Source organism: Bos indicus, chromosome 14, assembly GCF_029378745.1.
Source record: "Bos indicus isolate NIAB-ARS_2022 breed Sahiwal x Tharparkar chromosome 14, NIAB-ARS_B.indTharparkar_mat_pri_1.0, whole genome shotgun sequence".
NCBI classification, from domain to species: domain Eukaryota; kingdom Metazoa; phylum Chordata; class Mammalia; order Artiodactyla; family Bovidae; genus Bos; species Bos indicus.
Genome location: NC_091773.1, coordinates 17,236,240 through 17,262,934, shown reverse-complemented (window position 1 = coordinate 17,262,934; position 26,695 = coordinate 17,236,240). Strand labels below are relative to the sequence as shown.

The 26,695-nt window shown below is 49.1% G+C and overlaps 1 protein-coding gene and 1 long non-coding RNA gene across 2 annotated transcripts in view; one reads left to right on the top strand and one right to left on the bottom strand.

Annotated features, from left to right (window-relative positions):
- The window catches only part of ZHX2 (zinc fingers and homeoboxes 2), a 179,886-nt gene that overhangs the window by 17,682 nt on the left and 135,509 nt on the right, over nucleotides 1-26,695 (top strand). The window lies entirely within an intron of this gene.
- LOC139186885 (uncharacterized) lies at nucleotides 18,060-20,370 on the bottom strand. Its single transcript, XR_011570564.1, has 2 exons — nucleotides 20,232-20,370; nucleotides 18,060-18,835 (listed from the first exon to the last, which is right to left on the bottom strand). It is a non-coding gene; the product is annotated as an uncharacterized lncRNA (long non-coding RNA).

The window sequence follows — 26,695 nt, the reverse complement described above, 5'->3', positions numbered from 1 at the left end:
CTTAGTCGCTTCATGGCACGTGGGATCTTCCCAGACCAGGGATCAAACCCGCGTCTCCTGCTTTGGCAGGCGGATTCTTTCCCACTGAGCCACCAGGGAAGCTCCCTTACACAGTTTTGTCACCAATTTATTTTCCTCTACGGAGGGAAGAAAAAAAATATATTTGTCTCAAGAGAGATGGCCAGTTTACTAAATCTTACAGGATCATCTAACGGGTTAGGAAAAATAATTGTTGAGATTTAAATTATGTGTGTGTGTGTGTGTGTGTGTGTATAATAGAGAATAACTGGCCTGTGACAGACAGGCATGAATGCTCGAGAACAAGCACTGAGTAAGATGTGTTAGTAGTCAGGTTAGGCTAAGCTATGATGCAGTGACAAATAAACCCTGATATCCTACTGGCTTAACCAAACAAGGATTATTTCTTACTTTCGTGAAATGCATCAAAGGGCAAGAGCTCTTCAAGGTAGCTGTGACTTAGGGATCCAGGCAAGCTGAATTTTTTTTGGCCGCATCATTTCAAATTGGCTTTCAGGCTCCTAGAGAGGAAAAGAAGACTAAAGAGTCACATATACCCTCTTTAAACGTGTCAGTTCTGCTCACACGACCCTGCCTAACTGTAGGGAATCTGGAAGAGCACAGGGGAACACATGGATGTTTGTCAAGTAGGATGAGTCTCTATCCAGCAAAGTCCTGGGCTCACTGGCCGTGTTGAGTCTCATGGAGTAAAGATTACCAGTAGCAAAGCCCCAAGCTGAACAGAACTTCCTGCCACTTAGTCGAATGCCACTTCTAGCTCTAAGAACAGTGTCCAATTGTCCTGCCCAATGGTATGTGAGGAAGTGGTCCTGATGATCCAAAAGACAACGAAACATAAATTTTTTTTTGCAGCATATTTATTTTTCTTACATTTTGTGGAGTACTAATCCAACTTGGTTCTGCCTTAAGCATCCAGTCTGGCACAAAGGAAATTAAAATTTAATGAGGCCCTAATTACTGCCAAGCATGAATGCTACTGAGTACAGGAGTAACTCTAATGGCTGGTGTTTACCATGAGTGAGCATGCATTGTGCCAGGTGGATTCTCAGCACTGGTGGATGAATTTATATACTCCCCCACCTCCCCTCGGAGGACCTGACCATTCCTTTCCTCCCGAGAAAGGCCTGGTTATCTGCATGTAATAGATGAGGAAATTGAGCCTTGGAAGATGAAGGAACACAGCCAGGAAGGGATAGAGCTTGCTGAGCAGGATTGTTGTTGTTGTTGTTCAGTCCCTAAGTCGTGTCCGGCTCTTTGTGACCCCACGGACTGGATCACACCAGACTCCTCTGTCTTCCGCTATCTCCCAAAGTTTGCTCACGTTCACGTCCACTGAGTCAGTGATGCTGTCCAACCGGCTCATCTTCTGTTGCCCTCTTCTTTTTCGAGCAGGATAGCTGATAGCCAGCACTTGACTCGTGAGATTGGGAGTGTGTGGGGGATGCAGGAAAGGCCAGGGATTAAATATTAGTGTCATTTGGGAAAGTAGTTGAAAGCTTTTTGTGGATTCAGCTATGCATATACATTCCAGCATCACCGACTCAATGGACATGAGTTTGAGCAAGCTCCGGAAGTTGGTGATGGACAGGGAAGCCTGGCGTGTTGCAGTCCATGGGATTGCAAAGAGTCGGACACGACTCAGTGACTGAACTGAACTGATACATTCCGGGGGAGGTGAAGGCAGTGTCAGAAGTGTTCTGGGTGTTGGACACTTTGGTTATTCATACAACATGTATTCCAGCTCCTACTATGTGACAGGCACCATGCAAAACACTAGGAGCTACGGTGGTGAAAAAGATTCTACTTCAATCTAGATTTATTTTTCTATGAAACTTTCTAGATTTATTAAATGTATTTTTAAATTAATTTTTAAAATATTTTTATTTATTTGGCTATACCAGGCATTCTTTGTGGCATTAAGAATCTTTAGTTATGGCATATGGGATCTAGTCCCCCAACCAAGGATCGAACTCAGGACTCCTGCTTTGGGAACACGGAGTCTTACCCACTGAACCACCAAGGAAGTCCATAAAAGTCCTTGAAAAGTAACTTAAGAACCTTGATCCTAACATCCTGCCCAGGAATGGCCATGTGTTTGAATCTTAGCTCTGAAAACACTGAATGTAGCCCCTGGGGCTCTGCTCAGAAAATAAATACCCTCTTCAACAAGTGGATCCCATAGTCAACCAGCCAAGCATTTGTTGGTTATCACCTTTGCATAGTTCCTGTCTTGAACAGTCAGCCAACCAATATGAACCCGTAGCCTCCAAGATCATCTAGTCCAACCCTCTGAGGTCTTACAGGAGAGGAAACCCAGGGTTGTAAAAAGCTGAAGGCCCTTCAGCTACTTTAAAAGGTTTCAATGTCAAATCTGGCTCCAGAATGATGCAATGAAACCAAAAGCGCTCCTCTCTCCTCTACACTTACATTCGGGAATGTTAAGATAGAGTGTTTCACCTCTCTGAGCTCTTAACACCTTTGCCCATAAGCCTTTCCACCAGCCCAGAGCGCCCAGGGCAGGAGAGCTAACAAGCCCGTCTCCCCACCCAACTCCTAGGTTTAAGCGGGAGGAAGTGAAGACATTCTTCCCTCCGTTACAGAAGGTAAATAACACATGCAACATCAAGTTCCCAGCAATGGGAACTGGACTAGAACCCTGTGCATTTTGCTTGTGCTTCATTTTTTTCTTTCTTTTTTTCTTTTTCAGTACTAGAATTTCATGCCAAGTTCTCTGACCAAGTTACTCACTTCAGATTGGAGCAGGGGTGGGGCAGGTAGAAGAGATATAAATCCAGAGAAATCTATTAAATATCGTTTTGGTGAACTTCACATTTTGTAGCTGGTCTGATGTCCAATAAATCCTAGTGTGTCCTGGTTACCTCTGTGGGGTAGAGGGCTTGGTTGGAGTGAGGCTGGTTGTCCAAGGAGGGAGCCGGACGGTGCCCAGTCTTTCTACTGGGAGAAGCTCTCGTTCTCAGCGACCCTGCTGGATGCTGATGTGTGGTCAACTTTTTGTTTCTCACCTTCTGGTTGAGTCCCAACCACCTGCCTCCCACCAGCCCTCTGCCTTTGCTTTGCCTGAATAACGGCATTGGAATTTACTTTTGAGAAAAAGAAAATGCTTTTGGTTTTTGGTAGCTAGTCCAGTATAGCTGGAGTCTGTCTGTCTTGCAGTTCAGGTGACCTTGACGACAGAAGAGGCTGGTCACCACTGGGTGTCTTTCACCGTGCCCCTTTGCATCCTGCTCTCTTCCTCTGTCCTGGGTTCATATAGAACTGGTTGCCGGCGTCATGGTGGCCCCCTAACTTTTCTGCTCTGCTCGGTGCCCACAGAGGAAGCTAGCGTGGGGCCTGTAACCCTTGGCTTCTGCAAAAACAGTGGGAGGGTGGAGGGGGAGGTGGTGTCTGGATCCTGGATGGCACAGTGGAGCCCCCAAGCTGTCATGGCCACCCCTGTGCTCAGTAAATATTTGTGGAATTCCTGAGGCAGGCAGCACCAGTGGGCCCACCCTGACCCTTATCTGGGAGGTGAGCTGTTGGAGATTTGACATTCCGTCGTTTGTTCTGGCAGCTGATGAAACGTCTTTGCACCACATGCTCTCCGGCACCCAAAGTGCAGGTTAACGGTGAAAGGCTTACATTAATCGTGAGAATAGCTAGTGGTCACTTAGCTATTAGTTGTTTTTTTTTTTCCTGAAGGGGGCCAGGAGATGAAAATCCTATTAAACTCCAAGAGCTAAAGAACAAATAACTTGTTTTGTTTTGTTTTTCCCCCTTTCAAAACCGTGTGGGAGGCTTGCCTGAAAGACTTAGAAAAACAAAACAAAAACCTACGACTGGAAGTTGTATCGTGTGTAGATAGGTGCGCACACACACAAACAGAACTAAAACAGCACAGCTGGGGAGATGAATATTTTTGAGTCTTTTCTTTGCTGGTGCCTAGGTATTTGTAACCAACTTTAACAGCAGAAAATAGACATTACGGCTGATAGTCTGTTTTAGAAGTTCCACGTTGTAGACCTCCAACTCTGTAAATCAAGGCTTTCAAGGAATGAAAAGACTAGACATTGGTGGTTGAAAATAACAATGCGTAGAAAAATTCCTGCCCCTGGGTTTGCAGGGAGGGTTTACTTATTGCAAATTGCCTACTTCATTCTGGCTGTCTGTAATAAAACTCTCAGAGCAGCATGGGCAGGTTGTCATTTTTAGCAAAACAATTAATTAAACATATTCCAGCACATTTCCCCCATAATGCCCCCTTCTTGTGAAATGGAGTGTCGGAAGTTGGGTCTGACAGCTGTCCTCACGAGCAGGTTTTTTGACCCGGGGCTGCTGTCTGGGGACTCTGGGAACCGAGGGTGGTGTTTTCAGCTCAGAGGAGAACTCTACAGACTAAGGGAGCAGAGCTGTTCAGCTGCGTCCTCCGAACCCCAGAGACACACTTGGAGGAAGGTGGCTGCCACTTCCCAGCCTTCTCTGCCTTCCCGTTTGGAAGAGTCGATGTGGAACTTTCCCACTCTTCTGGCACGAGTATGTGTCCTGAAAGAAATTCCATACACAGGTGAGGGTCGGGAGGCCTGGGGTCTCGAGCTGCCTGCTGACTCTGAAGGGGCCATCCGCTCCCTCTCTGGCCACAGGGTCCCTGCTCGTCAAGAGGACGTGGGCTCACAGCCTGGGGGTCACTGTTCCTCGCAGGGGTCTGGCGCTTGGGTTCCCTCTGCCTGCCCTGGGCTGGCAGTGCTTCTACAGGTCAGGCTGCCTGTCAGAGGCCCGCTGCCACCCTGGCTGCCTCAGCGGAGCCTGTTGACTCAGATCTTTCTGGAAGCCTTGAACGTTAAGAAACTGCCCAGGGAACTGGTGTGACGTTTCCTCGGGAAGCCCCCTCGTGTGTGGAGCGGGAAGGCTGCTGTGTGCAGCTCTGGAGGCGGTGGGCCTGGGACAGATTTACAGGGAAGAAGGAAGAAAAGGGGAAGAGAAGGGGCAGCTGGTGGGAGGGGGTGGGGGGGGAGCGGGGCTGGCATGCTCTCAGGGCCCAGTGCCTGCTCGAAAAGTTAATGGGCCGGCTCAGTGAGGGTGAAGGGGGAAAGTTGGCCTGCCGGCCGCCCTCCCGGCCCTCGGCCTCTGGAATGCTCTGTTTATTTACGGCTCCGTGGAAGCCTGATGCCTGTTTCTCTTGGGAAATCACTTCTTCCAGGGCTATGGGAGACTAGCAGGATGTCTCCAGAGAAATCTCTCCCCCAGCCCACCAGCTGGAGCATTTGGGGGACTGGGGGAAGGCCACGGGAGATGCTTTCGGAGAGAGGAGGAAGGGAGCCCACAGGTGGAGGTGGGGGGCTTCCAAGCGGTCCAGCTGAACGAAGACCCTCTGCTTCCCTCTTTCCGATTCTGAGCCTGGGAAGGGGGTGGGGACTCCGGGCTCTGGGGACTTAAAAGTGAAAGCAGCCAAGCAAAAGCCCCCACCGGATTTCCCTCGCCCTTCCCCCGCCCAGCCCAGCAAACAACCCCCAAATGACACCCCGGAGCAGAGGTGTGAGAGCTCGCAGGGGGCGTGAGCTAGACTTGGCGGTTTAACCATCTGGCGTCTTTCTGCGCTAGGCTGTGACGGTGGCTCTGGGCGCAGCTCACACTCTGTGCTCCTCCTCGCCCACTCCGGGAGCGGGCTGGACCTCAGTCCACTGTCACCTGCACAGGGAGGTGCTCTCTGCTCCCCGTCATCCCCCCACAGCAGGATTTCTTCACCTCGCCGCTGGTGACCCTTGGGGACAGGCCTCCTGTGCGTTACAGGGTGTTGGTACTAGGAGCGCCTTCCCTCCAGTTCCCTTCAAAAGCGTCTCCAGGTGTTGCCAGATGTCTCAAGGGAGCAAAATTGTCCCATCCTTTCTTCCCCTTCTATTGAGGACCACAGGCTAAATCACATCCTCTGTTTTATCTTCATCTCGGCCCTCTTCACTCTCTGAAAAAATGATCTTACTTTTAAAAAAAACAAAAAACTTTTTATTTTATATTGGAGTGTAGCTGATTAACAGTGTTGTGATGGTTTCAGTGAACAGCAAAGGGACTCAAGCCATACATACGCATGTATCCACAACCCACTTGGGTACTCTTGCCGAGAATTCCATGGACGAAGAGCCGGGTAGGAAATCCATGGAGCCGCAAAGAATCAACACGACTGAGCAACTAACTTTCACTTTCATTCTCCCCAACCCCCCCCCTCCCATCCAGGCTGCCACATAACACTGAGCAGAATTCCCTGTGCTATAGAGTAGGTCCTTGTTGGTTATCTATTTTATTAATAAATATAGCAGTGTGCACATGTCCATCCCAAACTCCCTATCTCTTCCCCCTTTCTTTCCCCACTGGCGGCCATAAGTTTGTCCTCTAAGTCTGTGAGTCTGTTTCTATTTACTTATTTCTGTTTATATTTATTTTCAGTTCAGTTCTATGTAAATAAGTTCATTTGTATCATGAAATGATCTTACTTTTCTTTTTTCCACTGGATCCCTCTGGTGCACAGCCCAGAAGCACATTATATTCACCCGAGAAACATATATTACCATATGTAAAATAGATAGCCAGTAGGAATTTGCTGTACAACTCAGGGAACCCAAACTGGGGTTCAGTAACAACCTAGAGGGGTAGGATGGGAGGAGGCAGGTGGGAGGGATGTTCACGTGGGAGGGGACATGGGTAGACCTATGGCTGGTTCATGTTGATGTTTGGTAGAAACCAACACAATACTGTAAAGCAATTATCCTTCAAATAAAAGTAAATGTTCGACAAACGTTCATGAAGTGCTTGCTCTGTGCCAGGTGTGGTGCTAAATATACAGGAAATGCAAAGTTGAGCAAAACGTGACCCCCATCTTTTAGGCACCTCCAGTCCCCTGGGAGGCACAAAAATGCAAAAACATAAGGTTGCCCTTATCATTGCTAGACTGGAGGTATGTGAACGGCAGTTAAAACTTAGAGTAAGCAGTTCCTTAAAAGACTCTAGAGAGGAACCTAGTTTCTCTCCATGAGGTGTCTTACTTACATTTCACACTTGCATATCATCACAACCTTGCATAGTAAGTGTGGCCCCCATTTCCCAGATGAACAAACCGAGGTACTGCATAACTGCTGATAGGGGCCACCTGCCTGCATGTGGCCCAGCCTGGACTCTAACCCAGGTGTGCCTCTCTCGAAAGCCCACATTCTTTCCAGCACATGACGCTGCATCCAGAGCTGAGGCTCGAACAAAGGATCCTGAATTCTCTTGCGCACACAGCCTGCGAGTAGGATCGATCCTGTGTCTGCCATTAACCACCGACTGACTCTGTTTCCTGCCCATGAAAGGCTACCCCTGAAGTCCCTTAATTCTGTACTCTTTCATTCTGTGAAACCAAGAATTGGACTGTCTTCGTCTGGGTTTCCCAGAAGCACCCCCGCCAAGACAAAAATCTAGATGTATGCTGTTTATCTGAGAAGTGAAGGGACCTGGAGCATTTTCAAGAAAGTTACCACTGAGGGCAACTGGGACTTCATCCCATGGGGACCTCTGGCCACCTGATGGCTGAGACCTGTGTGGTATTTACTCACCAGCTTCCATCAGCCACGGCTGTGGGGTACTCCCCAGGGAGCCAATTCTTCTGTGCTTCAGGCCGCCCATCAGGAAGCAAAGGGGACCTGGAACCAGAGACCCCAAGCAAGGAAACCCAGGTGTCGGCAGTTGGAAGGAAGGCTGCGGTGCAGTCGAGCGGGAAGGACAAGGGAACATGGGCGGGGTGTGGGCAACATCTGCTCAAAGGAACAGCTCTCCACTCTCATTCTCTTTTTTTAGTTCTCAGTCTCATTTATGGAGCACCTATGGAATGCAGGGGCTTCCCTGGTGGCTCAGACAGTAAACAATGCCTGCAATGCAAGAGACCCGGGTTTGATCCATGGGTTGGTAAGATCCCCTGGAGAAGGGCATGGCAACCCACTTCAGTATTCTTGCTGGAGAATCCCATGGACAGAGGAGTCTGGCGGGCCACAGTCTGTGGGGTTGCAAAGAGTCAGACACGACTGAGTGACTAAGCACACAAATGTTTACAAGAGTGCTATAAAAGAATAATAATATTGCATACAGAGCTTCAGGCTAAGTTTGACATAGAAAGACGTTCTGTTCTGATGGAGCTGGCCATCATGGGAGGATGACCAGAGCACTTCCTGTCCAAGCATCAGCACCAAAATGTCTCAGGTCCCAGCTTCAGCTCGGGGGTCACACCTCCTCCTCGTCAGGACAAATACCCCTCTCTTTTCTTCACCTCCCCCTCGAGTTCTCTGCTTCAGGACTTTGGAACTGCTTGCAGCTCCTGATAAAGCTCCTCCTCTCTGACTGTCCTCCCTCTGAACCCTTATGCCTTCCAGTTCCTCTCCCTCTGGAATAACCCCCACCCCCGCCTCTTTATGAGTCAGGTTAATATCACCTCCTCTGGGAAGCCCTCTCTGACTAAGTCCAGTCCCAGGTGCCCTTGGCCCTTTGCCAGGGTCACTGTTCTTACTCCTGTCAAAGTAGTCATCGCTGCAAGACTGTCATTACCTTTCCTCTGTAAACCCTGGGGAAGTCAGGCATGCATGTGCCATTAACACTGGGCATTAAAGCCACGCCTGGGCATGAAAACTCATCCTGAAGTTGAAACTCAGCTTAATTACTTCCTAACTGTGGGGCTTTGGAGAAGGCGATGGCACCCCACTCCAGTACTCTTGCCTGGAAAATCCCATGGACGGAGGAGCCTGGTGGGCTGCAGTCCAGGGGGTCGCTAAGAGTCGGACATGACTGAGCGACTTCCCTTTCACTTTTCACTTTCATGCATTGGAGAAGGAAATGGCAACCCACTCGAGTGTTCCTGCCTGGAGAATCCCAGGGGGAGCCTGGTAGGCTGCCGTCTATGGGGTCGCACAGAGTCAGACATGGCTGAAGTGACTTAGCAGCAGCAGCAACTGTGGGGCTTGGGTTGAACTTTAAGCTTCAGTTTTCCTATCCTTAAAAATGGGCACAATAATGCTTCTTTCATCAGTGGGTAGTGGGAGGCAGGGAGATGTTTATAAGCATTAGAGAAAATTCTTGAAAAACTGAAAAAACAAAAACACAGTATGTACAAGTGTCTGAGTTAGGGTCCCAGCAGGTAATGGGGAGGTAAGGGGAGCTAATGAATGTTTATTGACAGGCGGGTGGGCAGGCTTACACAGGGCCAACAAGACACGGGGAAGCCCTGGGCTAGCAACAGCTGTGGCCCCTGCCTCCTCTACACCTCATGGGGCAGGAGGCCTCTGGAACTCAAGAGCAGGGTAGCTGGAGCAGAATGGCCATGTTAGTTCTTCCTCCAGATAATAAGGATTAGTAAGAACTAACATTTACTATGGCCAGCACTGTTCTAAACATGTTAATTCATTTAAGCCACATTCATGGGGTAAATGTTACTGTTTGACCCAGTTGGCAGATGGGAAAACTGAGGCATGAGTTCTTTTTTTATTTTCTGGATCCCACAGTGGGACGCCACTCACCTGGACACAGTGGTTAAGGACCGCACTGAGACAGTCCACGGGGTCACGGAGCAGGGTGAAGGGGGGAAAGCGGGCCTGCAGGGGAAAGGGAGGAGATCCAGCACCACAGGTGACTGGTGAGTGCAGGGCTAACTGCTAGGGCTGCCACTATAATTGTCATCGTCATCGCATCATCAAAGCGTGGGGCTATGCCTGGCCCCTGGGCGGCTCAGATAGTTTCCACTGGAACAAATGAACCACCTTCCTGCTAACTACAAATAATGGCAATGTGGCCCTCAATAGCATATGTGTTGAGTAGTATAATTGAAAATATTATCCCTTCGTGGGGCTTCCCAGGTGGCGCTAGCGGTAAAGAACCCGCCTGCCAATGCAGGAGATACGGGTTCGATCCCTGGGTTGGGAGATCCCCTGGAGGAGGGCATGGCCACCCACTCCAGTATTCTTGCCTGGAGAATCCCCATGGACAGAGGAACCTGGCGGGTCACAGTCCATAGAGTCGCAGAGAGTCAGACATGAACGAAGTGACCTAACAAAACATCCCTTTACACTTCTGGTAATGTAGGAAATGCTTCACGCCTAAGAGTTTTAATACTGTTGACTCAGCGAATTCTTTCTGCCATTTATTCAGGATTTTCAGACTGTATGGGAAGGAAAGCAAAACACCACCATCAGTGTTATAGGCAGAAACAGAAAAGTAGGTTTTTCCATTCGAGGTGAAACGTTAGGCACTTGGAGGTGGCTTTTGGATTTAGGTTGAGAATTTAACACTCCTGCCTGCGGCCACCTGGAAACCACAGGTGATGCCCTGCCCAGCGGGCACCTCACCGTAAGGAGCAAGTTCATGGTGCTAATACACACGACGCAGGGTTTATAGGGTGTAGGAGGCCAGGCTGGCCACCCGAGGCTTAGGAACAACAGCTGACACTCGCCGTGTGCTCCCACAGGCCAGGTCTTCTCCTGAGATGTTAGCAGGGTTTTCTCATCCAATTCCCATGACTACCTTCTACAGTGGGTTCTGTTATTAGCCCCATTTTTCAAATGAGGAAACCGAAGACCAAGGAGACTAGACAGTTTGCCCAAAGTCATCCAGGTAGTAAGTGGAAGACGCCTAATTCAAGTCCAGAGTCTGATGTTGGGAACTTGGGAGACCTTTCAACTGCAGTGCTGATCACTTCTCTGTTAGAGAGTGGTGGAGAGGCCTTGGCTTCAGCCCTTATTTTACAAAGGAGGCTTAGAGAGGTACAGTGATTTACCCAAAGATACCCAGCCTTAGCAGGAAAGTTTAAATGCGTCTTCATGACTGCTTCTGACTCTGTGCCATCCTGCCCCCTTGGGCAGGTCACTTTTTTTTCTACTTACTCATCTGTAAAATGGGACTAATAATTACACTATTTTTAGTTTACTTATTTTTAATTGAAGGATATTTACAATATTGTGTTGGTTTCTGCCATGTATCAACATGGATCAACCTTAGGTACACATATGTCCCTTCCTTCTTGAGCCTTCCTCCCACCTCCCACCCCATCTCACACTTCTAGGTCATCACAGAGGCCCAGTCTGAGTTCCCTGAGTAATAATTATACTTTGAAGAGATACGATCATTTCGGTCCTTACTCCTCTTAGATACAAGGACACCATACGATGTGTATTGACACCTTGAGTAAACTGCAAGACGCTCAGCAACAACAACAGTACTGATAAATAACAATAGTATGCCTGGAGCCCTGGTTCTGGTCAGTAGAGTTCAGAGCTCTCATCTGTTAACCCTCGTCATTCATAATCCATAATTCTCACTACACTCCTTCCCGGTTTACAGTTGAAGAATCAGCTACAGAGAAAGGAATAACTTGCCAGGTTACCAAAGCTAGTGAGCAAGTGCCACTACTAAGATTGGAACCTGACTAGTCTGGGTTGGTGCTTTTAACCAGTAGCTGTATTATCAACAGATATTGTCCATATTGTAACGCTTTCCACTGCAAATGCATGAAACCAGAGAAAGCCATTTCTTCATGAACCTCATGAAGGTTCTTTCTTGCAATGTCCCAGTGGAGATGGTGATAAATGCTGCACAGGCTATCTTTTAGGATAAGAGACAGGAAGATATGAGGTTCCTGGAGAGGAATATAAGGGTCCCAGAGACTCGCCCTGTGATGTCACGTTGGCCGTTGTATCATAACAGAAAGGGCAGAGATGTCTGAAGTGGCTGGAGGAGATCAGGCCCAGAGAGACTAGAAAGAAGAGCTGAAAACAGACCTCCCAGGAAGAAAGACAGCTCATGTGTGTAATCCCATGATGTCATTTAGTTGTGTCTTCCACATGTGATTTTGGACAACAGGTGACCTTAGGAGCCATCCTGGGCCCATATGACCTGAGCCACATCCTTTACTCGGCTCCAGATGTGTCAGCCACAGAGCCTCAAATTTTAAGAGCAGACCCTGGAGGGAGGCAGATGTGAGTCTGACTCCTGGCTCCACCCCTTTCCAGCTGTGTGACCCGAGGCTACCCCACCCTGTCATCATCTGTGCAGAGAGGTAATAATTCTGTCTGCATCATCAGTCTTTTGGAAGGTTAAGAGAAACCCTGCACTCAGAGAAGTCACCACCAAAAGAACTGGAAAACAGATTTGCTTTTGCGGGGTGGCTAATTTGTATTATAAGCTGGTGGTTTTTATGATCAACCTCTGTAGTTATTTGATTTCTTGACCATAAGCAAGTATTTCTTTGCAAAAATATATATATATATATTTTAAAGCACTTTAAGAGATCATGAAAGTCAGCACCACACGAAATGCTTGACAAATAGTAGGAGCTTCATAAGTGCAGGCTGTTGATGTCTGTGTGCTCTGACGGCTCTCTGTCAGTATTGCCCGGATGCTTCAGGAAGGCTTGCTGGGGGTTGCTGTTTCTGCACAGTGCCGCCAGTGCCCCAGAATTACAGTGGGAAAGGCGAACCTGCCAGCTTGAGACCTCTTCTTGCCAAATGGATCGTCTCGCTCCCTTAGCCTGTGCCATTGTCGCCTCCCTGCCACTGACCTGCTGGTGGGCAATGTCTTACTCCAGGTCTAACCTTCTACCTGGACTCAGCTAGTGTGATCTTAGCTGCTTTAAACCTCTTGGTTCCTGGGCTGTTTCCAAGGCTGTTTTGCCAGAGCTTAGAGAGGGCAGAGGGGCTTCCCAGGCGGCTTAGTGGTAAAGAAATCCGCCCGTTAAGCAGGAGATGTGTGTTCGATCCCTAGGCCGGGAAAATGCCCTGCAGAAGGAAATGATAACCCACTCCAGTATTCTTGCCTGGGAAATCTCATGGACAGAGGAGCCTGGCGGGCTACAGTCCATGAGTCGCAAAGAGTCAGACATGACTTAGCAACTAAACAGCAGCAGCAGAGAGGGCACAACGGTGCTCGCTGGGATCCAGCTTCCTGGACTCCCTGGATCAGGTGGAGGCTGATTAACTTCAGGTTTTTTCATGGCTTTTTAGCCAGTAGGTGTGTGTTGAGGGGAGCCACAATTAGGCATCTTTGGTTGTCATTAAGGTGTTTGAGAATGCCACTCGTGAGCTACTTGATAACATGCTGGAGAAATGTTGGATGGTTCCTTTGGAGAAGTTTACAGGTTAAATGACCACCCCAAAGGGTGCCAGTGGACCTGAATGAAATTGCCTGGACCAAGATTCCTGGTAGTGAGCCTGGGGTCTCTGACTCAACCCCATTCTATCCACATGTTTATCTATGGCTTAAATGAAGACCTAAATGCTTGCCTTAGAAGCTATTCAGTCTAGACTTTTGAATTCATGCTGCTGCTTACAAGCTTACAATAACACGTAAAGACCATTCACTTCTGAAAACCTCAATTTCCCTGTCTGTAAAATGGGAGATAGTAACACCTGCCTTGTTGGCTTCTTTTGAGGACTAAACGGGTTCACATAGGTCCGAAGAGGGCTGGGCCCCAAGCCTGAGACCTTGCAAAGCATCTAGGCGGCTGTCACTATCATTTCTCTGTGGTCAGAGATAACACGAAGCTGGGAGTGAGAGCGATAGTTGAACACATTGGGTGATGGTACCCTAGAAGATCTCAAGGGACAGGGAGAAGGAGTCAAATCTAGCAACTTACAGAACAGCAGGGGAACAGGGGATGGAGCCCGGAGGCATCACAGAGTCTGGGTGGAAAACGGGTCCATGGACTGCAGATCCAGGAGTGACCAGCTGTGGAAGCAAGGCTGTAGAAGCATCTTTTTACAGCACTGATAGAGTGGTGTCCAGTCTATGAGCAGATAACAGCCCTTCTCCCCAGGTCACAAACCTCACTGTAGAATCGCGCTCAGCCCACAGTGTTGTATGTAAAGTGGGACATCCACAAACTAATACATCGGAGACAGTCCAAAAGGGGAACCAGGAGGCTTAAGACTGACCTCTTTCTTGCCAAATGGATCCTCTTGCTTCCTTATCCTTTGCCATTTTCATGTTCCTGCCACTGGCTTGCTGGTGGGTAAGCAGTACCTTGGGGCTTCCCTGGTGGCTCAGTGATAAAGAATCTGCCTGCCAATGCAGGAGACACAGATTCGATCCCTGGGTCAGGAAGATCCCCTGGAGGAGGAAATGGCAAGTCACTCAGTATTTTTTCCAGAAAAAGCCCATGGACAGAGGAGCCTGGCAGGCTACAGTCCACAGAGTCACAAAAGAGTCAGACATGACTTAGTGACTAAACAACAACAGCCACAAGCAATGCCTTACTCCAGGTCTAACCATGCGCCTGGACTCAGCTAGGGATGGTCTTTGCTCCCTTAAATCTCTTGATTCCTGGGCTGTTTCCATGGCTGCTTTGCCAGGGCTTAGAGAGGGCAGAACGGTGCTCACACTGACTTCACGTCAACACAGGGACTTTCAGAGCTTAATTTCAAGATGATTTTCAAATCCCTCCTAAAGAAAGAAGTCCCAAGCAGATCCCGTCTCCCATCCCTGCTTTGACTTGAAGCATGACTGTTTCTACTTAGAGTCATTTGAGAAGAGAAAGAAACCATCGTGATGGATTGAAAACAGGGCTCAGTGTATCTGGTGTGTTCATCATGCTGATGATGACTAACATGTATGCCTCACTCACAGTTTCCAACAGACTGTCACACATGGTCATTATGTCATTCTGCCTTGTGAAGTTTATAGGCTGTCACCGTTTTATAGATGAGAAGGCTGAGATGAACTGGGGAAGGTGAAATGATTTGCTTAGTCACAGTACTGATAAGGTTGGTGGAGAGAGACTTGGACCAAAATATGGAGACAGCGTTTGAGCTATGACTCAGTGCTGGCTAAACAACCACACTCAAAAACCATCGCCCTTAAGGCTATGGGAGTCCTTCATACAAGAGAGACTTGCATCCTGTCTTTCTTCCTGGAAACAAGCACAAAGAGCTGTAGCAAATTCCTAGGGGCATCACCTTAGACTCAAAAAAATATTAGAGAAACCAGTTTCTAGGCTTGCTGCTGCTGCTAAGTCACTTCAGTCATGTCCGACTCCGTGCAACCCCATAGACAGCAGCCCACTAGGCTTCCCCGTCCCTGGGATTCTCCAGGCAAGAACACTGAAGTGGGTTGCCATTTCCTTCTCCAATGCATGAAAGTAAAAAGTGAAAGTGAAGTCGCTCAGTCTTGAGTCCCTACTAAAAAGATCGTTTTCCTTCCCTGGGATCTGGGTGGCTGTTTTGGTTTTACTAACTTAGGTTTGTGAGAGATTGACACCATTGCCACATTTAGGAGTTTGTGTTGATGTAGCTGTTGTAGAAAAGCACGTATTGGTCCCCACCATCTATATGCCTGCGACTAATTTTTTTTCTCTCTCTCTTCAATTTCGTGCAACTTTTGCTTACAGCCTACTTGGCATAATTGACACATTGGCTCAGACCTCTAAGGCTGCCAACTTGGAGCCTTGGATCAGTGAAATCAGTTATGACAGACGTGATTATTTACAAGAAAATAGAAGTCACTATAATTAGACCTTTGAAAGAGTCCATTTGGGTAGAGAATGAGGAAGCCCAAGTGTAACCTGGCATGATGTGTCTGGATGTCAGCCCTGAGCAGGCCCTTCTCCATGCCGTGGAAGGAGGTGCTGGGGTGGCTGACACCCTCCACAGGCAAGGCCACTTATCAGTGCTCAGGGTACAGCTCTCAAGAGATGGAAAGGTGGCTGGTAGAATGACCATTAGACATGGCACCAGAAGGCTTCAATTCTCAGCTCACTCATTTGTCCTCAACATTGATTTCTTTTTCCGGTTGTAATATGGGGATGACAGAAGCCCCATCTCATCACAAGGTTGTGAAAATTAAAAGTGATAAAGTAAAACAAGTGTCCAGCATTGTGCCTGGCATGAGCCAGCAGGCAGAAAGCGCTGAGTGGTGGATGTTCTTACCCTTCTTGAGCAAAGCACTTAATCTCCTTGAGCCTTGCTTCTTTTCATTGGAGAATATAGATGAAACCATCTCATACAAAGGATGTGAGCACTGGAGGAAATGAGGTGTGTGAAAAGGGTTTCATAACCATTTGTGGCTATTTCATGTCTCCATCTTCCTATTATTATTTTTTAAATACCCATAATAGTTATCATTTATTGCATGCATCGGGAGCCAGGCTTTGTAGTAAGAAGGATCAGTTTCTTCATTAGGCACAAAAGGCATGGTGCCCAGGGCCCACAATACTTTTAGGGCCCCAGAAAATGTTTCATTTTAACTTCACTTAAAATTAGAAGAAAAAATGAACATAATGTATATAAAATTGAATACTAAAATAATAAATAATAATAAACATAACGGTTAATCCAGCCTGGAGTGTATTTGTCTTTATATCAATGTAACATTAAAACCTAATTTTTTATGGGTTTTGAGTTTTTTTAACATAGGAAGGGTTGACAGGCAGAGGCAAAAGTGCCTAGGGCTCGCAAAAGTCATAATGCACCCTGGGTTGTGGGAACTTTACAAATGTAGATCCAGTCATTCTTAGGAAGGTTTTTTTAATTCTCATTTTGCAGATGAGGAAATCTAAGCTTAAAGAGGTTAAGAAACTCATCCAAAGGTTACATGGTAAATGCAAGTCTGTATTAGTCAGATTCAACTAACAGCTGTAACAACCCCAAAATTTTAATGGTGTAACAACTTAGGAGTCCATTTCTGCTCATACCACAAGTCAGCATGTATGTCCAGCAGGCCGTGTTCCACACTGTGATTCAGGGACCCAAGCTCCTTCCCTCTTGTGGCTCTGTCTCCCTCTAGTCCTGGGAGCTCTCTCCATTCAGTGGGTGGGTGGAGAAAGGAGAGAGCCCCAAGTGGGAGGTTTTTAGGAGCCAGGTCTGCATCACTTCTACTCAAATTCCACTGGCCAGAAAACTGTCATATGACCACCTGTCACTGCAAGGAAGTCTGGGAAATGTAGTCTAGCTGCTGCCTAGTAAGAAAAGGAGAACGTGAATACCGGGGAGTGCTCTCAACCCCTGATGCAGGGACAGTCAGTCTTGAATGCCAGCCCAGGTCTTTTGTACACGGAGTCCATGCTCTTTCCACTCAGATGGTTCTTGTCACTTTTAACTTCCACAAAGCCCCTTTATGGGCCCTCTTCTTTTGCCAGACTTGCCTACGCACTGTTCCCTGCACCAGACCTTTGCCTGCTTGGTCCCAGTTGCTGTGGTAGCACTGGGAGGGAGTTCCTCCCTGCCCTGGATTCCCTTTTAGGTTACCTTAAGAAGGCTGCTCTCTGTATCTCCCAATCCCAGCTGCCTGGCTGCTTCTGGGCATGTGATGAAGCCAGTGATCACCTCCTCAGTGTAAGAAAGGGGGGCTCACAGAGGGTTTCAGAGGCAAGAGGAAAGAAGTTTGAGCTGTAGTCTTGGCTGCACCATGAGCTGTGGGCACAGCATCAGCAGGAAGGGGGTGGTGCCTGATGGTTGGGCAGCACCAAAGAGCTGCAATCCTGGTGGTATGATCATTTACCAAAAGTGACGCGTGAAGTCTGCCCCGAACCCATCGATGTGTGTTGCCTTTGAACTTCCAAAGGACAAAGCTGCTGGGGCCAGCTGGAGGCTAGATGCCCTGTGGGCGCTGTAACCCTTGGGCAAGCCCAGCGACCCTGGCAGTGTTCTGGTAGAGCTGGTGTTGGTGGGCACCCAGCTCCTGTAAGACCAGGTCACAGTGATCTGTTAGGAGACCTCTGAGTTGGAATAAATCCCTTCTCCAGGAAGCCCTCAGTGATTCCCCACCTCTTCAGAACTCAAGGGCACTTACTGTCATTCATCTAAAGGCCCTGATTTGCTTTGTGACATCTCTCACAGTCACCCTTTATCTACTGTTAGCCTCGGAGACAAGGAACTGAAACCGTGTGTGGCCAGAACCAAGTGGTCAGGATGCTCTGAGCACTCTGTAGGCATCACAGACTCAACAGTATTTAGTCAGTTCTAACATTTCATCCAGATTCACATCCACAACTGGTTTGTTGTAAGAAGAAAAATGGTATCCAGGCACCATCCTTTCTTTTTATTTGATGGGAAAAGCACACTTTTTATTTATGTGATGGGAAAAGCACACTAAGGGAAAAAAAAAAAGATTTTGCCCGTCGTCATCTGAGATGTTCGTGGTCATCCCCCTCGTCTCTGTAAGGTGAACACAGTCGCAGTGGATAACCTGTGTCCCTGTCCAAAACAATACAGCTTCAGGCAGACCTGGTCACGTGCCCTGGCTGCCATTCGCCGGCTGATTGACCCTGGATACGTTCCCTCATTTCTCTCTGTTTCCTTATCTGTCAAATTCGGATCTGACTGTGGCTAGCTCATGGAGTGGCTGCAAGTTTAAAAGGAAAGCATATCAAGACAGTGCTTGGCATGCAGCTCTCCTCCCAGCCCCCCCTTAGACTCTCACGCAGGCGCAGAACCTTGCTTCAAAATGTTTCTTGCAAGAAGACTTGGCATCCAGGACGCGCCCTAGGAAGAATTTGTTTTTGTTTTAATGCCGAGGACGTTTGCATGAAAACAGGATCTTCGTTGCTTAGGAATTGATCAACTCCTGCTGCTGCTTTTCCCCTGCTGAAGTGCCAGTCCCATATTTGTCACAGGCAAAAGAGGAACGGTAGGGATGGCTGGGACCTCCGCAGAGGCAGGATCGTGTGGCCCCTCAGGGTGGGTGACAGAGGCCACGGAGTCAAGAGATTCAGGAATCCATCCCAGGGTGAAAAGAGCTCAAAGGTAAAGGGTGTCTTGGCCAAAGGACTGCCACATGAGCAAAGATTTTCTGTGGGTCTCATTTGACTCTGGGAGGAGAGAAGAGGAGACAGGGTTTAGACAGTGGTCTCCACCTGCAAGGATAAAGTGCAACAGAGCAGATGGCAAGCAGGAGTGATAGGAACCACTGTGTACAGCGGAGAGGCTGGGAGTGAGGAGCTGGACAACTTCAGGGTGGACATGTGCTTAACCTCTCTGCTCCCCCGTTTCCTCACTGATGAAGCAACATGGAAGTTAAATGAGGTGTGTGTGTGTGTGCTAAGTCGCTTCAGTCGTATCTGACCCTTTGTGACCCTATGGACTGTAGCCCGCCAGGCTCCTCTGTCCGTGGCATTCTCCAGACAAGAATACTGAAGTGGGTTGCTGTCCCCTTCTCCAGGGGCTCTTCCCGACGCAGGGATGGAACCCACGTCTCCTTTGTCTCCAGCATTGGCAAGCAGGTTCTTTACCACCAGCACCAGCTGGGAATGAGAGTTAAATGAGATGCTGTGTGTTAAATGGCTGGTGTTGAGTAGCCCTCAGTAAAGCCAAACCGTTCATATTAACAATAACCATTCATCACAATACCAGATGCTCTCCATCCTAAGGAAGAGACAGCCAGATGACCACAGAAAGCTGTTCAGAGGAAGGACTTGAACTTGGTTTGGTACAGCTGTGTCCCCTGAAGACCATTCTGGAGGAGGTTTGGAGATGCTTTCTAAGACATTGAAGTAAAATTGCCCACATGAACTTAGAGGAGGGTTCCCAGGACTCCTGCTCCGTGGGGCCATGCCCCACCCACTTGTGGCCCCAGCCTGGTCCCAGGAGCATCAGCACAGAAAGAAGCAAGATGAGAAGAGCCCGGAGTGACAGCTCAACCAGTCAGGCCCTTCTTGCTGCTGCCATGCTTGGCTTCCCGAGGGCAGTTGGGTGTTTGTGTCCAAATGCCCAGGAGAGGCCAGACGCCTTTCTCTTTCTGTATCCTTAATATATGCTAATCAAAGCTGAGAGCCTGCAGAAAGTATCAGCTTGGCCAAGCCCTGCTCCCTTGCCTTGGCCTGCCCACCCTCCCTGGGCTTCCCCTCCCATCTGCCCATCCAAGGGTATCCATAAATCCAAGGGTATCCATAAATCCAGCTTTCGGAGCCCTTGGGGGCTGGCAAGGCCGCCACGGACCTCAGTCACATCGCAGTGGAAACAATTGAAAACCACTTGGCAAAACTATGGGGTGATCTAATGTTTTATAGGGAGAATACATTTTTCCCTCCCCATTCTTATTCAAGCCTTGGGGGGAAAGCCGGCCGCCCTGCAAGCTCCATCAGGCTGGTACCCCAGGCTTCCTGACTCTTTCCTTGCCTGTCTCAGGTCACCCCGCCGTGGGGAGGCCAGGCTGCCCAGCTGGCTTTGGCCTCCTCGCAGGCCCCGGAGAAGCAGATCCGGCCTTACCTTCCTGGCTAGCCTGGCTGCCTGAGTCCCCTCAGAGGTGCGGCTGTGGCCACAGGGGCCTGTGGGGAGGCCCATATATGGAGCCTGGGGAATGTGGGCTCTGGCAGGTGGCCTGGAAAAAAATGGCCGTGTTCTGAGGGTGAACTCCGGCGGATTATAAATAGCACCGCCTCCCTTCCCCTTCCAACTTGCTGTCTGTCACCGCAGGGCTAAAGGTTTAAATTCAAGAGGACGGAGCAGGACCAGGTCGGGGGCGGGGAGTGGGGAGGAGGGGGAGATGCCGGATCGTGCAGGAGGTTCCGCTGCTGTCTTGGGGTTGATGAAGAGAAGCATCGCCAGCCAATCAGTGGGGCTGAGAGAGTGGGACGTTTTTTGTAGGAAGGGGAGCAGAATGACTCCTGATTTAATGCATTTTCATAAACCAGTAAGCACTGAGGGAAGACCAAGGGAAGGTCTAACTTCAGGAGGTGGTTTTAGAGAAGCTTTAGTGCCTCTAAAAGATTAATAATGAATATCAGCTGCCTCAAAAGTTCTGAAAGGTCAGCCATTCTGGCCCCCAAATCAACACCCACGGCCAGGTGCCCACAAAGGCCCAGCCTTTGAGCCTTCTCCCAGAGGGTTTCTCAGTGGGTTGTCGTGTGTCTCGGACGTCAAAGAAGCAGGGTCGCTCACTCTGCGGACCTCAGCACTTTTTGCTCACCACGAGGAGGGGGATGAATTTAGAAGGTGCTGGAAAATAAAGAAGTAAAGGAGTGTGGGGCCCTGGCTATAGAAAGCCACCCTGTCCTTCACACCTGGGAAGAGTGATGGGGGAGATGTTTCAGCGAATTCTGAAGGAGGAGGGGCGGCCTGGGTCTGCAGAGTCGTTGTCTGTGTCTTTGGCTCTGTGCTCCTAGCGGCCGGGTCTCCTGATTGACTGCCCCTCCTTCTGTGGTAGGCACTCCGTGGTTGGGACTACAGGAGCTCTGCTGGGCGCCGTGAGGGGACACATGTGCCTGGAATCACGTTAGGGGCGAGCATGCCTCCATTGGCGTTGGTGATTCCTCTGTGAGCCGGCAGGCTGGCCATGCTCACTCATATCCTTCCTTCCAGCACTTGTGGCTTTTGTATCGCTAGCAATGATTTGGAAATGGGTTAATTAATAGAGTCCTTCTCTCCTACCTTTGTTGTTATTGTTCAGTCGCTCAGTTGTGTCCGACTCTTTGTGACCCCATGGACTGCAGCACACCAGGCTTCCCTGTCCTTCACTATCTCCCAGAGTTTGCTCAAACTCCTGTCCATTGAGTTGATGATGCCATCCAATCATCTCATCCTCTATCGCCCCCTTCTCCTTCTGCCCTCAGTCTTTCCCAGCATCAAGGTCTTTTCCAGTGAGTCAGCTCTTCGCATCAGGTGGCCAGAGTATTGGAGTATTGGAGCTTCAGCTTTACCATCAATCCTTCCAATGAAGAGTCAGGGTTGATTTCCTTTTGGATTGACTGGTTTGATCTCCTTGCTTTTATAATCCTCATTTCTTGTGCTCTATGGAGTGATGTTTGAAATTAAGCATGTGAAAACCACAAAATTAAGGAGGAGCAGGTGAACTTTTGTTATCTTTTGGATGCTTCTCAAAGGATCTCCGACCTCACAGAATACAAGCCCTGAGTAAGACGTCCTCTGGGTGTGGGTGGACATCGGAACTTGACTGGGCTGGATTTGGAGTGACCATCTAAGGGAGTGGTTTTGAAGCTGTGCTTCAGCAGCTCTGTTGGGGGAGCTGCCCCAGAGGCCAAAACAGAAAGAGCCTCCCAGACCCTCACTCCTATTTTAAGCCGAGCAGCTCCACTTTTACCTGTTTTAGGTTATCAGATTACATTTTTTAAAAAATGGACTTCATGCCTTAAAAAGTTTGGAAACCAGCATTGCAGCTCGCTCGATCATTTTAGTGCTGAGTAAATGGAAGAGAGGGAAAGGGATTTTTTCAAGATCATGCCCCAAAGCCAAGACCTCTGCCTGGGTACATCCTGTGCTCATGGCTCTTGTTTTGAGAAGGGAAATCCCAGGGTCCTCGGACTGGGAAGGACCACAGAGAGCAACTTATCAACACCCTTTCTTCAGTAACTGAGGCCCCGGGAGGTGACGGGATTTGTTCAAGGCACAGTCATTGCCAGACCTGGGATTTGAAGCCATCACAGGTACTCATCAAAGAGGCAGGACGTGCTGTAAGAACCCCAAAGGGCGGCATCATCCAATCTAGACAGCTTCCCAGAGGAAGTTTACACTGAGCTGAGATGAAAAAGATGATGGGCGACTGGGTGACGAGGAGCAAGGAGGGCATCCACACAGAGGAACTAGACTCAGGCCTGGTCCTTTGCCCGTCTTACAGCTTCAGGGAAGCAGAGGCTGGGAAAAGACAGCAGCTCTCGTGGGTGGGCTGCTCCCATCTGTCTCTGTGTTGACCTGTCGCCGAGGGAACTCCACGGTGAGTGGCGTCTCCACCTGCCAGGTCAGGCCATGTGCTGCGGCCTCTCAGAGCAGCCCTCTGGCAGACCCGGAGCCCAGCTTATCAGGAACAGAGCCGGGGCAGGATGGCGGCTGCTGGGAGCTTCCTGCCTGCAGGACTTGAATGCATAATGCACCGCGTCTGATGTGAGCTCTGAGAAAGTCCAGATGCCTGCCTGCTCCAGACAGGAAAGGACATCACGGGGACGCTGCATTCGCTCTCAGGGCAACTCCCTGCAGCTCTTTTGCAGACAGACAGTGTTAATCTCTCCCTCTGGACAGGAACTTTCCATGAGGCTAGGATGTGCCCTGCTTGGACCTCGGATCTTATTTCTGGTCCTGGGGTGTAGAATGTATTCCTTTATCAGGACTGAAGGAGGACTTGGGTAAAGATCCCTGGAAATGGGCACATTGCTCGTCATCACCCAGACACACTGTAAAAACAAATACATGTTCTTTAGGACGCAACATCCTAGGAAAAGGATCACCATTCTCTGCTTTCTGGGACGTGTGAAAAACAGCACCTGCTCATGCCTTCAGAGGCCGTGTTGTCTAATCTTGGGCTCTCAATTAGTCTCTAGTCCAGCGGCACTAAAGGGGACCTAGGGCCACCCAGGAGAGAGTGCAAGAATTGCCAAACCCAGAAGTGCAGCGGAGACCCCCGAGTCACTCCCATTTTCTGATGCGCCTTCAGAGGGGGGACTTCTAGGTGACGTGTCCTCCTTTGTTTCCATGACGTGCCCACCTCAGTCCTGGGAGCCTGTGCGGGAGCCAGCGTCGCCCTCCAGCTTTCTCTGTGCCAGCATTTCTCAAAGCCCATCTGAGGAGCAGGAGTCGTGCAAGACGCCCTGTGACACACGGTTCCGTTCTCATGTTAGTTTGGGAAATGCTGCACATGGATTCCTCCTGCACGTGAGGACTCGGCTCACAGAGCATCACCTCCGAGGGGTCTTTCCAGACCTCCACCCCCTTACCTGCTCAGAGTCCTTTTCCATCCTGATTTTGCACTTGTCTGTTTACTTTTGTGCAGTCTGTCTTCGCCCGCACTAAGCAATGCTCTCCCCGTTCTTGCTTGCCTGTTTTTGTTCAGGCCTGCGTCCCTCGTGCCCAGAACACTGCCTGGTTCAATAAGAGAATGTGTCAAGTGCACACATGGACCAATTAATGTATTCAAACCCTCAGGGCTCCTTCATGTAGAATTCTGTTTAACTCTGGTTAGCTCAGTATTTTTTTTAATATTTATTTTTATTTATTTGGCTGCGCCGGCACGTGGGATCTTTGCATGGGAATCGTTGTGGCATGCAAGATCTCTTTTAGCTGCAGCGTACAGGATCCTTTTCTTAGTTGCAGCATGTGAAATCCCTTAGTTGCGACATGTGGAATCTGGTTCCCCGATCAGGAATTGAACCTGGGCCCTCTGTGTTAGGAGCATGGAGTCTTAGCCACTGGACCACCAAGAAAGTCCCAGCTCGGTATTTTTTCCTACTTCTTCCCCCTTTTCTTTAATTGCCCAGCTCATGTCATCACCTAGGACCAAGTCACACTGGGCCCTGGGAGGCCAGCCCTGCTGAGAGTAGCCAGCTTCCTGGTCCCACGCCATCTCATCCCCAGGCCTCACTCCCTTTGTGGTCTGATGACCAAGGGAAACTGGCTTGTCTACTAGTTCACTCACTCCTCTGCTCTGAGCCTGTGAGGACAGGGACCTTGCCTGTCCTGGTTCACCATGGAGTCCCCCATGCCTAGAGCCGTGCCTGGGAAGTGCTCGGGGTGATTTCCCACACGAATAGCCCCCTTTTCTGACTCACCCTCATCCACAGCCCATAGGACTTCAATTCCACCAAACACGCTCCAGGACCTGCTATTTCCTGTCAACCCTCACAGCCAGTTGCTGGCCATCTGGTACGGTGGCGGCTCCCTTTATCCATCAAAACACCAAGTGACCATGGACACTGTCTGCCCAGGGCCCCTGTGTTTTGGAGGAAGAAACAGAGGTTCCAAGAGGGCAGGTGGTTCCAATTCAAGACTGGTCCCCCAAGTCTTACTGCGCTGTCCTCCTGCGTTAGTCTTCCAGGGCTGCTGTGACAAACTACCACAAACATGGGGGCTTAAAGAACATACACTCTTGTTATCTGACAGTTCTAGAGGTCAAAGGTCTGAAATCGGTCCAAGTCCTTGTCTTTTGCAGACTCTAAAGCTGCCTGTATTGCTTGGCTCATGGCCCGTTCCTCCATCTTCAAAGCCAGCAGTGGCCGGTTGAGTCTTTCTCAAGCTGAATTGCCCTGACCCTGACCCTCCTTCCTCTTTCACTTTTTAAAAAGAACTAATTATTTGGCTGCACTCAGTCTTAGTTGTGGCACTCAGGGTCCTCACTGGATCATGCGAATCTTTCGTTGCAGCATGTGGACTCTCTGACTGTGGTGCTCAGGCTTAGTTGATCTGCAGCATGTGGGATCTTAGTTCCCTCACCAGGGATCAAACCCACGTTTTAACCACTGGGCCAACCAGGGGATGGAAATGGAAGACAGGACCAGATCTTCACGAGGTGCCACTGTTCGAATGCGCTAGGATTCTGTGAGGCCAGGAGTGCTGGGGAGAGCGGAAGGCATCTGCGAGGAGGTCGGGGAAAGGTCTCCCTCTTTTACTTCTAAGGTCCTTTGTGATTATATTGGGCCCATTCAGATAAGCCAGGATAATCTCTCCATGGCAACTTCCTTAACTTAATCACATCTGCAAAGACGCTTTGCTGTGTCAGGTGACATATTCACAGGTACTGAGGATTAGGTCATAGCATCTCTCATAGTTTTTGTCACATCACTGTATAGCTGCTTCAGTGTCTGCCTGCCTGGCTAAGCCATGACTACCTCACAGGCAGGGCCTGGCCATTTCTGTGCCCAGCTTTGGCACATTCCTGACACTGAGAAAGCTCACAGGGAGTGTGGGTCTCCTTGGCTGAGACAGAAGTGGTCCTTATTCATTTTACTGCATTTTCCCCATCCCCATTTCCATTCAGTGATGAAGGCGCCACCTCCCCGCCCCCGCCAGGTTCTAGTGTTCAAGTTCTGCCATGGGATCAGTGCTCACCAAGATCGAGAGAGACCCAGGCAACATCCACATTTTTAGACTCTTCACATACTAAAATATGAAAAAAAAAATGCAAGCTGATTATAGACATTGTAGATCTGTAAAATAATTAAACTAGTAAATTAACTCTTTTGACATCTAAAATACAATGCAATAGAATTGTCTTGCAAGCTTACAGCAGGTTTATATCTAAAATACATTCATTCAGGGTATTCTTTGGGTGTGCATGCTTCAGTTGTGTCCGACTTTTTGCAACCCTATGGACTGTGGCCCGACAGGCTCCTCTGTTCATGACATTCTCCAGGCAAGAATATGCGCGAGAATACTGGAGTGGGTTCCTGTGCCTTCCTCCAGGGGCTCTTCCCGACCCAGGGATCGAACCAGTGTCTCTTACTTCTCCTGCATTGGCAGGTGAGTTCTTTATCACTAGTGCCCATTCTATGGGTGTTAGAAGCTCAAATTCAGATTGCCGCATACGTGTCTTAGAGGGACTGTGAAAAGTTGAAGTGTGTGCCCTTTCATGAATGAAAGGCCTGGCCCAAGAAACCTTCCTATTTATATCTCCAGGCCTCTGGCCTTTGCTTGGAATAAAGGGGGCAGGAAAGGCCTCTGGGGTGCTGTGTTTAATACTCGGAGTCAGACGTTGGGCAGGTCACATCCCTCATCCAAACTACTCATACTCAGCTGGCCCGGAGCCCATGACCTCTAAGTTCCCTTTTCACCAACATCTTGTCACCTGGAGGGACTTAGGACAGATTCTGGCACCTGGTTTGAGGTTCTGATGTAGCCGTGATGACAGTTCTGGTTCTGGCCTGAGCTACAAAGTGATTGGATCACTGAGCTGCCTTTCCCGGACCTCCTAGCAGATGCCTTCCGCTCTCCCCAGCACTCCTGACCTCACA